This window comes from Nicotiana tabacum, chromosome 12, assembly GCF_000715075.1.
Source record: "Nicotiana tabacum cultivar K326 chromosome 12, ASM71507v2, whole genome shotgun sequence".
In the NCBI taxonomy this organism is placed as follows: domain Eukaryota; kingdom Viridiplantae; phylum Streptophyta; class Magnoliopsida; order Solanales; family Solanaceae; genus Nicotiana; species Nicotiana tabacum.
The window spans coordinates 122,085,550-122,103,809 of NC_134091.1; positions in this window are offsets into that span (position 1 = coordinate 122,085,550).

The window sequence follows — 18,260 nt, forward strand, 5'->3', positions numbered from 1 at the left end:
TTGGTCCCGGGCTCAGTTTCACTCGGCCTTTTTACTATTGGTTTTGCGAGCATTTTCCTGAGATGGTTCAGTCTCAACTCTACTGGGGGTGCGGCTCTGGTTTTGCAACTAGGCTATCGCTGCTTGGCGAGCCTGCAACATTTTGAATATTACTCGCAAGTTGATCCCATCACCTTCACTGTCGTTTGTATTTTGGGCTACCGATCTGACTCCCCTATAGATGTTGTTCTAAGGATCGGTAGACAAGTTTGCATTGATGGCCACATGTGACTTAGCGTCGACCGGGTCGACGACCGGAACTCCATTTGGGTTGATAGGGGGCACCCCGTTACTGGGTGCCACATCATTTTTCTCGCCATGGTGTCCAAACTCAGCATCCACGTTCAAAGGGGAAGATTGGGAGTTCGACATTTTAAGGCTTGACCTGAAATTAAAGACTTTAAAGAACAAGTAAAAAATAGGGTGTGTTATGGAAATTCGTATCAAATTGCCACCATTATCCGCAGCCCCACGGTGGGCGCCAAACTGTTTACCCTAAAAAATAGATAATAATTAAATTTGTTTATGGTTTTTAGGATACGTGAATTTGTTCAATACAAATGATAAATCGCGTAAGATTAAACTGATAAATGAGGTAATAAATTATCAAACCACTTGAGGAGGGTAATTCCGTACTTAACAACAACCTTAATGAAATATCCGCCCTCGATCCCGGACTCAGAATGACCAAGCACTGATGAACAAGAACTAGAACTTTGAATAACATAGAAAATAATAGTATATTGCCTTGATAAGCATGTTACCGTGTCCCCAATGAATAATATGACCCCATTTATATAGTAGGGGAGTTTTACCCTAAGTACAATTCTATGAAATGTAAAAAATCTTCTGTTTAACCAATCACTGGTTCTGTGTCGATACATGCCGAGATTCACGCCGTGATATCCGGCTGGTCACGGATATTACAGTCGTTTGTTAGTCTTGCTCGGTTACCTGGTAGTTTTGTCCGAGGCCTTTGGGATTCGAACCAAACTCGGGGTCATGGCCTCGATACTCTCAAGGCCAGGCGCTTTGCCCGGACCCCGGCTCGAGAGGCTCCTGGGCTCGATTCTGGTTCCCTGCCATTGCGTCTCTTGCTTTGTTTGCTTCATCGGAAGACGAGGCATCTCATGGGCTCGGTTTAACATATATACAAATAGATTATCTTTCCATGCATCATATTTGTGAGACAAATATTGTAACACATGCTCTAGCTGGCTATGGAAGTTAGGGACGTATCTAGGTCTTGGGATATAGGTACACGAATCCATATTTCTCTCTCTAAATCATGTATAACAATATTATATTTCTTCAAAATTACTTAAATACATATGTCTGCACCCATGCTTAAAGACTCTTATAATGCAATAATTATTTGTTGCACCTCTATGAGTGAAATTGGCGGTTCAAATCCCAATTCAAACGGTCCATTTTTCGGCAGAGAGTGTAGATATATACATGCAAATCACTAAAAAAAATTTAAAAAAATATATTGAACTTATAATTTCAATAGTGTAGTAGCTCATAGTAAAATACTAAAGTTAAACACATCAAATATTAAATTCTAAATCAACCTCTTCACATTAATGCACCCATTCTCTTGAAATCCTGAATTTGCCTTATAGGAGTACTTGGACCTCGCATGGATTGGTTGAACATGAAGATATTTTTTAGAACTCTCCTCCTTTATTTGGTTATTTATTTTTCGGCAAAGACTTTCTTGGGACTGAATCGTCAAGATCAGTCCTTTTATGTAATGAACATACTTAAATTTTCGTCCTTAATTTGAAGTTCCTTTCATTACTAACAACAACAACAATATTAAATCAGTATATTTTCATTGATAGAGTCTAAGGAGAATAATGTATACGCAAACCTTACCCCTACCTAGTGAAGATAGAGAGGTTATTTCAAATAGAAATTTCTTTCATTAGCGAAAAAAAAAGATTCTAATTGTTGCGCTTTGCGATGCCAAAAGAAAATGTGGAGTTTTTACTCTCACGACGCATGGATATGGAACCAATATGTCCCACAAATAAAATTCATATCCCATATATATATATATATATATATATATATATATATATATATATATATATATATATATATATATATATATATATATACACACACACACACTTCAATGCTAATCCAAATTCTTACCCAAAACCTACAAATTTTGTGATCTCATCCAAATTATATATGTTTACCTTCGAGATCAGATAACAATTGAATTTGTAAGTGATTTTAAGGATACGTGGATTAACTTGACACAAAATGATAAATCAGATTGTAATTGAAATAAATAATGATAAAGTAAATACAAACCATACAAATTGAACAGTTTGAGCCTTGGAAGGTTAGCCACCCTCAAGCCGAACATATTTCGATTGATATCAAGATAGAAAAATAAAAACTTAAAGAGAATAATAATGTGTTGCTTTGGAATGCATGTTACAATGTCCTCAATGAATTATCAGACCCCCTTTTATATAGTAGAGGAGTCCTACTTTAGGTACAATTCTATAAAAGGTAAAAATCCCTGATTAGCTGATTGTCGGTACCTTAATGATACGCGTCAAGATTTCCACTGTAATATCTGACCGGTCACGGATATTTTGGTCTTCTGTTGGTTAGTCTAACAATGTTTATTCGAGCTCAATCGGGGCTAAGGTTGACTCCGGGATTACGAAATCAATGTTCTTGAAGTCATGCGTTCTGACCCTGGGTTCTAGATTGGTGGGACTCGGGGTCGATTTTCAGTCTTTGGTTGTCATGTTTCGAGCCTAACCTTCCATGTCGTAGGCGATATCGATTTTGACCGTATACAGATAGTCCCCTCGATTTTCGGAGAGTAGATGATGAGAAACGACACGAGGTTTCATTTCTTTCTTCGACACCACACGACAAAACAGTCAAAACGTCTCGTTAGTCAAGTCTTTATGGCATTAAATGTTTGTTAGTTTCTAGTCGGCCACTTCTGGATGCGAACCGTCGTTGAAAAACTATAAATACCCACTTATTTGTTCATTCAAACTTTATGTTCAAACCTTCTGCCCTCGTACCTTAGCAATCTTAATATTTTCAGGCACTTATATTTCGGTTATTTGAGATCTTTTTATAAGAACTTCTGTTCCGTCTTCATCCCAAACCATCAAGTGTACTCTTCTAACTTCCTATTTTACTTCATTTTCAAAGAAATGGCGAAGACTTCAAAAATCGTTCCCCAAAAAGAAACTCCTTCTACCTCGCGGTCGGCTACCGAAGAGACCGTTTCGAGGAACCAGTGACGGAACCTCCTCTGAAAATGTTCATCCTGGGAGGGTACCTGGTCAATGCTGATTTTAAGGTAGAAAAACCCTCCTTCGTACTAGACCAGTGAAGGAGGTCTCGAGGTACATTTGCTCGATCACCGAGGACATTCTTTTAAAAAGGATTGTAACTAGGTTGACAAACATGTGGTGGTTCCCAAACCTCACGAATCCATCACCACCCACGTCGAGGGATTTTTTTAAGTGTTTACACTTATCCCTTCACGCTAGGGCCCTTAGACCCAGTTATCATCGACTTTTGCAAAAGATACGAGGTAACCCTCGGTCAAATTCACCCTTCTTTATGGAGGATCGTAAACCTCCTCCATTTCTTTGTAAGCAAGATCGAAGTATGCCCTTTCAGGATCGACCACCTCATTCGTTTATACAGTCCCCGACTCTATCGGGGGGTGTGATCAAGCTCGCCCGTCGGGCCAGTAAAGTCGCATTCTCGAGTATCGATAAAGATAAGGATCGAGGATGTCTAGGCTATTTCGTCTGAGTGATGACATCAGACCTGATCCCGGTCGAGCACATGCCATTCCCTGAGAAGTGGAACATGAAAGGTAAGTATAATTTTGATTCCAAAAATTAATTAATCGCTTTTTTTATTCGTTCTTATCGGTGGTTTGTGGTGGTGTAGCTGTTGCTCGGGTCCTGAATGCAGTTTCTCGACTCAAGGAGTGGGTCGAGGGAATCGTATTACAAAGGCCTTATTCCGAGCGTTCGTGGTACGAGCTTTCAAAGGGCCGATAGGAGGCCTGTTCGCACAGTGAGATCTCTTTCATGAGTAATATTTGGTTTCCCTTTTGCATCATTAAGTCCTCACTCATTTTATTTTCTTTCACAGGTTTATCCAAGAATGTCAAAATTAGGCCTTTGGCTGGTAAGGAGGACTTGCCCATCGAGTCTCCAGCTCTGGGTTAGGCTTGAGAAAAGAAGATGAGGCTCTCATAGATCGGAGAAAATGAAACCAAGGAGGAAGCTGATCCGCAAGCCAAAACAAACTCCAGCTCCCAAATACTTGATTCGGACTCACTCACAGGCTCAAGGACGAGTCTAAAAAGGTTGAAATTTTGGTGGCCGGAGAGTCATCGGTACCTGAAGAATGGGCATCTACCGAATTGGGGACGATAGAGGTCAATCCCTACCAAACTCAAGAGGCCAATGCATCAGTGAGGGTCGAGAACGAGATCGCCTTCGTTCACAGATTCAATGTTCGGTAAAGCTCAGGCGGCAAAGGAGCGTTCAAATGAGGGGGTCCAAGGAGCGAACGATCCCCTCCAAAGCATTTTTGATAGCGTGTATTCTATTGCCACGGAGGATGTCACCGGATTGGGTGATGTAGAAGTACCAATAAAAAGTCCGCCCTTGGGGACAGTGGGTCTAGTTCAAGCCCGAGATTATTCAACTGGTTCCCTGCCCTGAGTGTCGATCTCGGTTGGAAGCAGTCGATCATTATATCCGTTCTGGAGGACACTCGGGTCCTTTTCGTGCATGTTGGGATAACTAGTTATCTCCGGTTCCTGGTGACTGAAGAAGATCAAGCAAAGATGAACGAGGTGGAATCTCCATGCTTGTTCAATGAAACACAACATGCGTTGAATCGGGTAAGGTGTTACCAAACCTTTTCATTTTCTAGTTTTGGTTACTTAATGATCTTAATATTTTCCCTTGTATTCACAGGCCTCGGTGCTTCACCACGAGACCTTCCTCCGATACCGAGAAGAACTGAGTCTCCTCGAGGCCGAAGCCAAAGAGCGTACTGATAAGAGAGATATATATACAAATTTATCAGTGAGAAATGCGAGGAAGAGGCTAAGAGTGTTCGGGATGAGTTGGACGTGACTTAGAAAGAACATGTCGCCCTGGTGGAAGAGGTAAAAGTCTTTGAGGTTAGTGACAATGAACTAGACTTGGTGACTAATGGTGGAAATCTGCAGGTCCAACAAAAAATCGATAAGGTCGACCAACTGCGAGATGATAAGGACACTGTCAAGGCCGAAACTAACGAATGGAGGGGCATAATAGACCACCTTGCCTCAGAAAAGGAGACTGCTCAAGCGCAACTAGCTTCGACTGAGTCTCAACTTTGAGTGGCAAAATAAAAGGTCGAGGTGTAGGCTAAAAAAGTTAAAGAGCTCCGATCCCAGCTAAGTTTAGCCGCCTCTTAGAGAGAAATTATGGCCAAAGAGCTTGAAACGGTCAAGTCAGCGACTGTGGTGGTTAAAGCCAATGTCGATGAGATGGTGGCCCAATATAAGGCTAATGCCGAGGTGGCCCAGGACTGCTTGAAGGACGTTGTTGAATATGAAAAGTGGCGGTCACGAAGAGAGGCCCTCAAGGAGATTCATGCTCGGGGTTTTGATCTATCGACCGAGATCGAAACCGCTAAGGGGCTCGAGGCCGAGGCCGAGGCCAAGAAGTTGGCCTACCCCGAAGAAGAAGAAGAAGAAGAAGAAGACTGAGAGTTCCGATGGATCCGGGGGTGGAGAATACCATGCTATTTAGACGCCTTTATAGAAGCTTTTTGCTTTTTTATATTTTGTACTTGTGTACTTTTGTATTTTTTGTTAAGGCCATTTGGCCTTTGTAAAGACTGTATATATAATATAAGGCTTGTTTTTCTCTTCGACAATTTATGAGTTTTGTTTCCCTTTGCTTTATTCTTAATGTTTGTAAAGATCAAAATGCCTTAGCATAAAATAGTTAGGTCATGTTCGGAGGTTCGAACAGGCCTTGCCTTCGACATTATATTTTTAAGGCATCGTGGGGGTTCGGCATGACCGGAAAATTTTCCCAGAGTATTTATGATTTTTTAGATTATAGTTTGTCGAGGTTAGCCTTTAGAACCGGTTATGAAATTTTGAAGGCCTTGTTTTTTGTTACGGGTCTTGGACGTCTCCGAGCCGTTTACCTTGAGTTATCCGGACTTACCTAAGATAACAGTCCCCGAATGGGGATGGCCGTATCCTTTAAGGTTCGGGCACTGCCTAATAAGTCTTGTGCCCCGGGCTCCGATAGCCTGAGTCGTCCAAGTTTGTTTTTGGACGGCAGTCCCCGATTGGGAGTGATTATTTGAACTCGGATAAGGCAGCCCTTGGGGTCGATACCTTTAGGGGATCGTCTGTAGGAAATTCCTTTAAGAAAGAAGAGATATTTTTAAGGGACAAAATACTTATTCGCAAGGTAGAGACTTCTTTTTATTCTTATGCATAATAGTTACACATGTGTACAAGCTTTGTGTCAGGGCTCGAGCAGTCTATGCGGGCACAGTTCATTTGACCGTTTGGCCCTTACAGTAAATCCTATCGATCGAGCCGAGACCCTTCAATCATAAAGTTTCTTTAGAATACTGTTGTTGTGATCTTCAATACCATTCTGTAACTGGTCTTCAATTCTAAGTTAGTACGATTTACTATTGCCTCATTAAAAACATTGCTAGAAAACCCATTTGGGACAAAACTGGTTCAAGGGAAAAAGAGTGCAACACGTGCTTTCAGGCCTAAAAATTGTGTCGTTCCTTGTTTGTTACCTGCAAGTGTTAGTTCAAAATAAAAGAAATGAATGGGGTAATACCTTAGCAGTAATATCATTTCAAGTGAGTTATATTCCAGTTGTTCGGTAGTTGCTCACCGCTCATTGCACCGAGTTTGTAGGACCCCTTTCCGGTGATCTCGATAATTTGATACAGACCTTCCCAGTTTGAACCCAGCTTCCCTTCGCTGGGGTTTCATGTGCTTAGTGTGACCTTTCTTAGTACCAAGTCCCCGATATTGAAATGTCGAAGGTTGGCACTTCGATTGTAATATCTTTCAATCCGCTATTTTTGGGCGGCTAACTGGACATGGGATGCTTCGCGCCTTTTCTCTAATAGATCTTGGCTCGTGTTCATAGCCTCGTCGTTTAATTCCTTGGTTGTATATCGGAACCTGAGACTCGGTTCTCTGACTTCGACCGGTATTAGAGCTTCGGCGCCGTAAACCAGTAAGAAATGGGTGGCCCTGGTACTAGACTTCGAGGTCGTACGGCATGCCCATAGGACTTCAGGTAGGATTTCCTTTCATTTTCCTTTGGCATCGGTCAACCTCTTTTTGATGTTTTGGAGTATAATTTCGTTGGTCGATTCTGCTTGTCCGTTCCCATTAGGGTGGTAGGGTGTTGATAGGATCCTTTTGATCTTATGATCTTTGAGAAATTTGCTTACTTTGCTGCCAATGAATTGTTTCCCATTGTCACATACGATCTCGGCCGACATTCCGAACCGGCATATGATGTGGTCCTAAATGAAATCGATGACTTCTTTCTCCTTGACTTTTTCGTATGCCTGGACTTCCACCCACTTAGAAAAATAATCAGTCATAAGCAATATAAATTGAGCCTTACCGGGTGCCCATGGAAGGGGGACAACGATATCTATTCCCCACTTCATGAACGACCATGGTGACAACCAAATGCAATAGCTCCCCGGGCTGATGAATAATCGGAGAGCGTCTTTGACATTCATCATATTTTCGTACGAAACTCCTTCGCGTCCTTCTCCATATCGATCCAATAGTAGTCGGCTCTGATCACTTTTTGAACCAATGATTCTGCGCTTGAATGATTTCCACAGGTGCCTTCATGGATTTCCCTCAAAACGTACTCGGTATCCCCTGGTCCTACACATATCGCGAGTGGGCCATCGAATGTTCTTCTGAATAGGGTTCCGTCTTCGGACAGGCTAAACCGGGATGCCTTTGTACGCAGGGCCCTCGATTCTTTTGTATCCAAGGGTAGTTTTCCAGTCTTCAGATATTCTATATATTTATTTCTCCAGTCCTAAGTTAGGCTCGTTGAGTTAATTTCGGCATGGCCTTCTTCCACTACTGATCTCATAAGTTGTATGACCGCCCCCGAGTTAAATTCGTCATCCTCAGCCAATGATCCTAAGTTAGCAAGGGCATCGACCTCACTATTTTAATTCCGAGGTAAGTGTTGCAAAGTCCATTCTTTGAACCGATGTAATGTTACCTTCAACTTATCCAGGTACCTTTGCATTCATTCTTCTCTGACCTCGAACGTCCCCTTAACTTGGTTCACCATGAGGAGGGATTCGCACTTGGCTTCGATCACCTCTGCCCCCAAGCTTTTGGCTAGTTCGAGACCTGCAATCATGGCCTCATATTTGGCCTCGTTGTTAGTCAATTTCACAGTCCTAATAGATTGTCTAACTACATTGCCTGTTGGTGGATTTAATATGATGCCAAGTCCGGACCCTTTTACGTTCGAGGCGCCATCCGTAAAGAGGGTCCAGATCCCCAAAGAGGTTTCTGAGTTGACTAATAACTCTCTTTCGACCTCGGGTATTAGGGCCAAAGTAAAGTCGGCCACACAGTCTGCCAAAATCTGAGATTTAATGGCGGTCCGGGGTCGATATTCAATATCGTACCCACTGATTTCCATGGCCCATTTAGCCAACCGTACCGAGAGCTCGGGATTATGCATAACATTCCTCAATGGGTAAGTATTCATGACATATACGGGGTGACACTGGAAGTATGGTTTTAGATTTCTAGAGGCACTTAGCAAAGCGAGCGTCAGCTTTTCTAGGTGAGGGTACCTAGTTTCGGCCTCACCTAGGGTCCTGCTAACATAGTAAATTGGAAATTGCGTACCTTGCTCTTCCTGGACCAGGACTCCACTTACCGTAATTTCCGATACTGCTAAGTACTTTATTGACTCCTTTCAAAAGAGGTAAGATCCGGTGAATCGGAACAGTATAGTTGTTCGTCTGTCTTCGGCGTGTGAAGCAGCGGTGGGCTCGACAGATACCGCTTGAGTTCCTCCAAGGCCCGTTGGCACTCCGGGGTCCATGAAAATTTATTCTTTTTCTTCAATAATGTGAAGAACCAGTGGCTCTTCTCGGAGGAACTAGAGATGAATCGCCCCAGGGTAGCTATGCGCTCGGTTAATCTTTTCATGGCCTTCACGTTGTCCACAACCGTGATATCTTCGATGGATTTGATCTTGTCGGGGTTTATCTCGATCCCTTAGTTGGATACCATGAATTCGAGGAATTTACCTGACTCAACTCCGAACATACACTTCTCCGGGTTCAACTTCATATTGTATTTCTTTAGTATGTTGAAGGTTTCCTACAAATATTTTAAATGGTCCTCTGCTCGCAGGGACTTAACCAATATATCGTCAATGTAAACCTCAATTTATTTTCCTATTTGTTCCTCGAACATCCGATTTACTAGGAGTTGGTAAGTGGCACTAACATTTTTTAATCTGAATGGCATCACGTTATAGTAGTATGTGTCGTACTTAGTGATGAAGGAGGTTTTTTCTTGACGGGTTCATCCGTATTTGGTTGTACCCGGAGTAGGCATCGAGAAAATTGAGGATCTCGTGGACGGCCGTGGCATCGATCATACGATCGATGTTGGGCAAAGGGAATGAGTCCTTGGGACATGCCTTATTCAAATCCTTATAGTCTACACACATTCTTAATTTATTCCTTTTTTAGGGACTACCACTATATTTGCTAACTAATCCGGGTATTTGACCTCCCGAATGGACCCTATTTTAAGGAGTTTAGATACCTCGTCCTTGATGAAAGCATGTTTGACCTCGTATTGGGGTCTCCTCTTCTGCTTGACTGGATGGAACTTCGGGTCCAGGCTCAGTTTGTGAGTGGTTATCTCTAGCGAGATCCCTGTCATATCAAGGTGGGACCAAATGAAATAATCTTCATTAGCTATAAGAGTTTTTTTCTGAGCTTGGGGCTTAACCCCGTGCCTAGGTATACCTTTCGATCGGGCAAGAGTTTACTTAACACCACTTGTTCCAGTTCCTCGATCGTTGATTTTTTAGCGTCGGAGTCATCAGGGGCTATGAAAGATCTGGGGACCCCATAATCATCATCTTCATCAGTCCCATGTTTCCCCGGTTGAGTTGGGGCTGGTGTCGGTAATTGCTATTTATCTTCTTGTTTTGCGGCCGAACTCGGCCCCTTTGTGGATCCATGGCCTCCCGAACAAAGTGTTGTACCTCATGTTTCCTTCGATCACATAAAACTTAGCTTTATGGTCCCGACGGTGTTCACTGGTAATGTTATCTCCCCCTTAGTGATTTCACATGCCATGTTGAATCCATTTAGTACTCGGACTGCAGGCATGATTTGATCTTGTACGCCGATCTGCTCCACGACCCTCGATCGGATGATGTTAACAAAGTCGTTTTTGCTCATGAGTCCCTGGTTGCTCTAACCTCGATCATTTCTCCTTTCATTTCTCATAGAGTTTCGCCCCGAACCCGCTGCTTCTTCGGTCTCCATTATACGGCTGATACCGATCCCTATTTGGTCTCGGTTTACGATCAATGTCTCTCTTGCTCCTGTCGATGGTTCTGACGGGATAAACGGACCCCGAAGGGGCCCCAAGTTGATCATCTTCTACTCTGATTTTCGATTGATACTGATTATGAACTTCTTCCCAAGTAACGGATGGATATTCTATCAGGTTTTGTTTTAACTGCTGTGAAGCCACCGAGCTTCGAACATTGAAACCTTGGGTGAAAGCTTGAACAACCCAATCATCAGCTACCGGTGGCAGGTCCATTCGTTGTATTTGAAATCAAGACACGAACTCTCTGAGCATATCATTATCTTTCTGTTTTACTTTGAAAAGGTCTAATTTTCTGGTCTCGACCTTGATGGCCCCGGCGTGTGATTTCACAAAAGAATCCGCAAGCATAGAAAATGAGTCAATAGAATTAGGATGTAAGTTGTGATACCATATCATAGCCTCTTTTGACAGGGTCTCTCTAAACTTCTTCAACAGGACAGACTCGATCTCATCATCCTCCAAGTCGTTCCCTTTGATGGAATATGTGTAAGAGGTTACATGCTCATTTGGGTCAGTTGTTCTATTATACTTAGCAATCTAGGGCCCGCGGAATTTCTTAGGGATCGACTTTGGATCCGCGCTCGGAGGAAACGGTTTTTGCATGAACTTCTTGGAATCCAGGCCTTTCAATATCGGCGGTGCTCCTAGGATTTGGTCTACCCTGGATTTGTAGGTTTCCACCTTTTTGTCATTAGTTTCGATTTTCTTCTCCCCCGATTCTATATGTTTTGTCAGTTCTTCAAGCATCTTTATAATCTCGGGGTTAGCCCCCGATTCATTTTCATTTGACCTTTTTGCGGCCGGTTCATCCCTGCGGGTGACTTCCCAGGGTGGATCGGGTTCAACTTTGCTCGATGCACGGCTTTGGTTCTGTAACTGACTTATCGCCGCCTATTGAGCCTGCAGTATTTCGAAGATCACCCGTAAACCGATCACGTCTCCTCCAATATTTTGTTTATTTTGAGCTGTCGATCGGGCTCCACCGTGGACGCTATTCTCGGGGTCGGTAGGCAGGTTTGTGTCGATGGCCACATATGAATTAACGTCGATTAGGTCTGCGATCGGAATTTCGATGGGATCAACGGGCGGTACCTTGTCACCGGGTGCTATGTTGTTATTTTCACCGTGATGACCGGACTCATTGTCAACATGTAGGGGTACCGATTGAGAGTTTGACATCTTGAATTTTAACATGAACTTAGAGACACTCCAAAGAACAAGTGTAAAGTAGTGTGCGTTATGGAGACTTCTACAAATTTTGTGATCTCATCCAAATTATATATGTTTACCTTCGAGATCAGATAACAATTGAATTTGTAAGTGATTTTAAGGATACGTGGATTAACTTGACACAAAATGATAAATCAGATTGTAATTGAAATAAATAATGATAAAGTAAATACAAACCATACAAATTGAACAGTTTCAGCCTTGGAAGGTTAGCCACCCTCGAGCCAAACGTATTTCGATCGATATCATGACAGAAGAATAAGAACTTATAGAGAATAATAATGTATTGCTTTAGAATGCGTGTTACAATATCCTCAATGAATTATCAGGCCCCCTTTATATATTAGAGGCGTCATACTTTAGGTACAATTCTATAAAAGGTAAAAGTCCCTTGATTAGTTTATTATCGGTTCCTTACTGATACGCGCCGAGATTCCCACCATAATATCCGACCGGTCATGGATATTTCGGTCTTCTATTGGTTAGGCTAACAATGTTTCTTTGAGCTCGATCGGGGCTAAGGTCGACTACGGGATTACGAACTCAATGTTCTCGAAGGCAGGCATTCTTACCCCGGGTTCTAGATCGGTGGGAGTCGGGGTTGATCTTCAGTCTTTGGTTGTCATGTTCCAAGCCTAACCTGCCTTGTCGTAGGCGAGCTTAATTTCGACCGTATACAATGTACTCCATTTCAAATTTGAAAAGACATTATCTTTAAGCAATCATTTTAAGTACGTTAGGTAGGCATTTGATGCTTATCTTTAATAAAACACATTCATAATTGAACTTATTATATTTTTAAAATTTTAAATTCTATCTACTATTTATTAATAATTTTAATAAATTTTTATACATAAAGTTGTGCATCACATCAAATATACTCGATTAACCTGGTACTGTAACGCTACATTCGCCTACGGGGAAAGCTCCATTAATATTTGATACATCATATCCGTTCAAGTATTTGCACTACAGCCTTTTCTTTTAGTTTAGAGGGGTATGATATTAAGTGCAAAAAATATTTCCAGTGAGAGTTACGAGTGGCGGAGCTAGTCCTTCGGATACAGATTCAGTTGAACTCGATAATTTTTGTCTAAATTCTATATTTGTCTTAAAAAATTATTGAATTATGTACAAATTATTAATTTAGAACTCAATAATTTAAAAGAATTAGAATATTGAACCCATAAATTACAAATTCCGGCTCCGCCTTTAAAAGTTACAACGGTCTGCTATCATAAACCCAATCTTCTATGTGAACGTGACAAATTTGTATTTGTAACACTACTTACAGCTGACATTATTTCGCCAAAAAAATTATTTCCTAAAAAAAAAAAAAAAAAAAAACTTCATACATGTTTATGCTGGTAATACCATTTTCATTAACACTATGTATGTGTATAATAGTTAAACATGGTTTAAAAATAATACACCGCAAATAACAATTTTAGGAAAAAAGTAAATTTCAAAATCGACATAAGATTGTAGAAATGAATACTGCTTCACAGAAGAAATGAAAAAAGACTTCCAACGGTTTAATAGCACCCAAGAACATTGCAATATCTCATTGTAAAACAGAGAAATTCTCAATTGATTCTATTTCGATTCTTCTTCGTACAAACACCCGAAGCCAGAGCTAGCTGGTTTTCCGCGAAATACGTTAAGGCACAACAATTGACTGCCTTTTGGATATTTAAAAAAATCTACTTTTCTGACATTACATATTTTTTATTTTGTCAAAAGAAATGAACAGAGCTAAGCGATTTGCCGAAACTGTGAGATGTAAAAATACATCGGCAGAAGGAGCGTTTCGCCTAGGGCTGTTCAAAACCGAACTGAAACCATTAACCGAACCAAACCGATAGCTTATTAGTTTATTGGTATCAGATTATCGGGGTAATTGATGGCGAACGGATTGAGATTTTATAATTAACGGTTAAACGGTTTGGGGGCGAATTACTCAATTTTCTTATCGGGTAAACCGTTAACCCGTTAAGAATTTTTATATTTATACTTTTACCCCCCTATGTATATAAAGTACTACTGAGAAGTCGCCAATCACCAGAGCTTAGAAAATCTTTCAGCAGTTCTGCAACGTAACTTAGATGTCTTCTGCGACAAAAATGTCATCTAAGTTACTTAGTTTCCACTTAGATGCCTTAGAAGTTACGTTCCAACAGATTCAGACTATGTACTTGCAGCAGATTCAGACTATGTTGCCTTAGATGGCATTTGGACTAAGTAACATAGATGCCTTTGTAATAACCAAATGAAAAATAAGTGGAAACTAATAAGAAGTTAAATGTGCATCTGTATTATGTGCAATAGTGATAGAATTTATTTTTTTTCATAACAGAATTTTACCAGCTATATAATACAATTGTTTAATCAATACTTTCCAGAAAATATGCATGAAAATTGAGACAGTGCAAACACAATTCCAAGATAGAACCAAAGAAGACATCAACACAACATCTCAAGATAGAACTAGAGAAAGAGATCTATGATAATGGCCAGAACTGGAAGTAATTTGTAGATCTCACATGGTATTGATCGAATGATTGTTCAAAAAAGTTCCATTTGACTTAGCCAATAAACCGCCCGATAATCGTTAATCTGATACCAATCCGTCCGTTGTCTAATTGGATGGCTAGCAAATTACTATATTTATAATCCGATAACCGATAAGCCGAACCGTTAAGCGTAATTATTCGCCCAATAAGCACCTCTAGTTTCGCCTTTAGAGAAAAGCCTCAACGCGAGCAATTTCCAATTTTTTTAATACAATCATCTTATATACGATAACCAATGACCCGACTAATCCTTTGTCTATTGTTAAAGTTGAATTATTGATCAGTATTGATATAGTGCGATAAAGACAAGAAGGGGTCTGTAGAGATAGTCAGTAACCTGAATTCAAAACTATTAATGTCTTTTTCTTTGAAATTCAAGTTAATTTGAGATATGACAATTATTGGTCAATGATCATGGTAACTTAAAAAATTGTGCATTTTTAAAGCGGTTACTTAGTAATTAAACTCTTTAATTCCTATTTGGATCGGGATGTTTTTTTCATTATTTTATCTCCGTTGTTTTATTGCTACGACTATGCTGAGCTGGGTCCATCAGAAATAGCATATATGTTTCACTCGTAAAACGGAACAGTTGAATTTGTACATGATATATAGACAAGTGAATCGATTTGATCCTAAAATGATAAATAAATTAAACAAGAATGCAAGACTTAGCGTTGAAATAGAGATAAGATAGCAGAAATCCTGATTTCGGGAGCAGAACTTCCGAAGGCAGTAATAAAAGTAGTAATAAACAAGAATATAAAATATTATTGACCTTTGAACACAATATAGTATTTTCTTGTCAGAAAATTTGTGTCTTTTACAATTGTTCTAGAGCTCACTATTTATAGTTGCACTTAGGGAATAAGGTCTTAGGATCAAACCCTTCTTTAATGACAATTATGAGGGCTATTGAAGAATGTGTAATGGTAGGCAATGAATGTCATATTCTCTGTAACGGACCATATACTTAATGCTATAGAATATTCTCTATTAAATGCTACCAGGTGGCACACATTTACTTCGCCTTTATGAATACCATTCTCTTCGGTAACAAACAAGATCGTTGCCTTCAGACCTGATTGTTTTGTCTTCGGCTCCATGTGTCGCTTTATCATACGAGCATTTAATATGAACATATTTTACCCTATACAGATAGGCCCCCTGCTTTCCAGTGGTATAATCTTGTGTCACCGGAAAGTTGGTAAAGATATATTTCTTGGCGGAAAATTCTCTGACCCTCTCTTAAAAGTTTCTGACGGTTGATTAGACGTACATCTCTCCGCATTTAATGCCCCGAAAACGCATCATCCCATGATTCAACAACACTTTTATCGGTTATCGAGATAATTATGGCCACGATTTTAGCTGTATATTCCTTTACTTATACGCATCAATCTTCTCCATTTACACTTCATAACTTTCCAAACTCTCTCAAACTCTCTTTACTCAACTCATACTTGTTTTCAACTCTCTCTAATCTTCTTCTTCAGAAAAAAAAAATTCTCCCTTCTACTAAATATGACTTCTTCTTTCAAAAATCCCAGTTCTTCAAAGAACAAAGGAAGTGCTGATGATGCTGCTCCTCCCACGGTGAGCACCATTATTCCAAGAAGGCTTATTACAACTAAGGACTTTGGTAATCATCGAGTGGTTTATTATTGTAGTTATTGTAGGCTCTCAGCTCTATCCTCTTTTACGGTCTAGTTGCGTGAGGTGTGAGGTGATTTGTTGCTAGTTCAAGTACCTGTGCGAATGGTCTAGAACTTGTGGTGATCCTCTCTTGGCACCCGAACCTTCCTTAACACTTTTGTGAAATAAGTGGCTTAAGGCATAAGTTTGGGGGGGAGAGTTGAGGAATTTGAAAGAGGTATTAAGGCACTAAAAAGAGGAAAAAAATAATCTCTATGAAAAGAAAAGGTACAAAAAGAAAAATGCAAAAAAAAAAAAAGAATAAAAGGAAGGGTTGATGGAATCAAAAAGAGGTAATTATCCCTAACACGAGCATCAAGGGAGCAAAAGAATGAAATGAGCAAGAAAGATTAATGTCAAGTCTCTCTAACCCGCAAGAAAAAAATGCCTCTAAGAAGTGGTAAATGTGAGCTAAGAAATGAAAATGTGGAGTGCTTAAGAAAATGTGTAACCACTTACTCATATGGTATCCTATCCCAATCCAAAAGCCTGTATTACAACCCGTAAGAAGTCCTACTTGATTTCGAACCGAGTGAACCTACATTAATGGTGATTCAGATGAGGGGCAAGCCTATGGTACTTGAAGTCGTACTTGTGACATTCTCTTGTGAGAGAAGAGTGAACCTTTCATGAATCTTAAGATTGAGTGCTAACTTTTGAAGTGAGCTTGGCAAATGAAAGGTATAGGATGAAGAGTTTGGAGTCCACCATGATCTACATGATGGAACAAGAGTCTTTGATGAGTAAAGTCAATTCTTGAAGCTCAAATATCACATTAGAACTATATATGCATGATACTTGATTTTTCACCTTGTTGATAATGCATGAGTAGTATGGGTAATTATTGGTCCCAACTGAGTATGAATGGCTCACCATTGACTCGCTGTAATGACCTTTCACTCTGAGGAGGTGAGAACTAATCTATTTTCTTGAGGACAAGCAAAGACTTAAGTTTGGGAGAGTTGATAAGTGTGGATTTTGACCACTTATTAGTACCTTTTTACATTTGTTTTAATCCGAAAATGTTGATTTATGTTTTCAAAACTAACAAAAGTATGCAAATTGCAGGAATGTTGGAGATTTGGACTCAAATGAAGAAATCCAATTCAAAAATGAGTGTTTCGACTCACAAGGCAAAAGGGGCACAACATACCAAAAGTGCGGTCCGCAGAACTATTAATGTGGTCGCAGAAGAAAGTGCGGGCTGCAAAATTCTCCTTGAAGCTGCAAATCTATTGTTGAAGCTCTGAGGTGGAATGAAGAGAAGTGCGCACCGCACACAATTTGTGCGGCCGCAAAACATGATCGCACTGACAAGAATTCAAAACGTTCAAAGAGTGTGCAAAAAGACCAAGACTGAAGTCTTGCCTGAAGTGCAGACCGCACCGCAGAAACTGAAGTGTAGCCGCAGATCAAATTGTGCGGCTGCAAAATCCCTCAACCTGCAAGCTTAAGCAAAATGCGGACCGCACATGATATTGTGCGGCTGCAGAACCTCCCGAAGGGCGTTTTTATTATTGAATTTTCAGCCACTATAAATAGTCGGGAATCACGGTTTTAGGTCAAGTTTTGAAGTTTTTTTAGACTTATTCAAGCTTTAATTTTAGAATTAATAGTTACAAATATTGATTCATTCCTTTTTGACTTGGTCTTTACTTGAAAGAGAGACTTGGTCTAGAAAAACTTGGCTAACAAGAAATTGGGCTAGTTGAGCTTTTGATTAGCCTAATTAAAGTGTTTGAACTAGAGATAGGGAAAACCCGATTTGAGCTCATATCAACTATTTGGTTTGATACCCATTTGAGCTTGAAGTGTATTTAGTTCATAGAAGTAATTTGCAACATCAAATTGTTTAGAAGTGTATTAAAGTTATTTCTTCTACACGCATCGAGTGTACACTCTAACACCCATTCTTAGCTCCCTCTGAAAATTGATCCCGACTCATAGTTGGGTACTATTCTTCCAACGACCTCTTCCACTCATTGTTGAGTATGGATTGGGAGTGGATCAATTTTTGG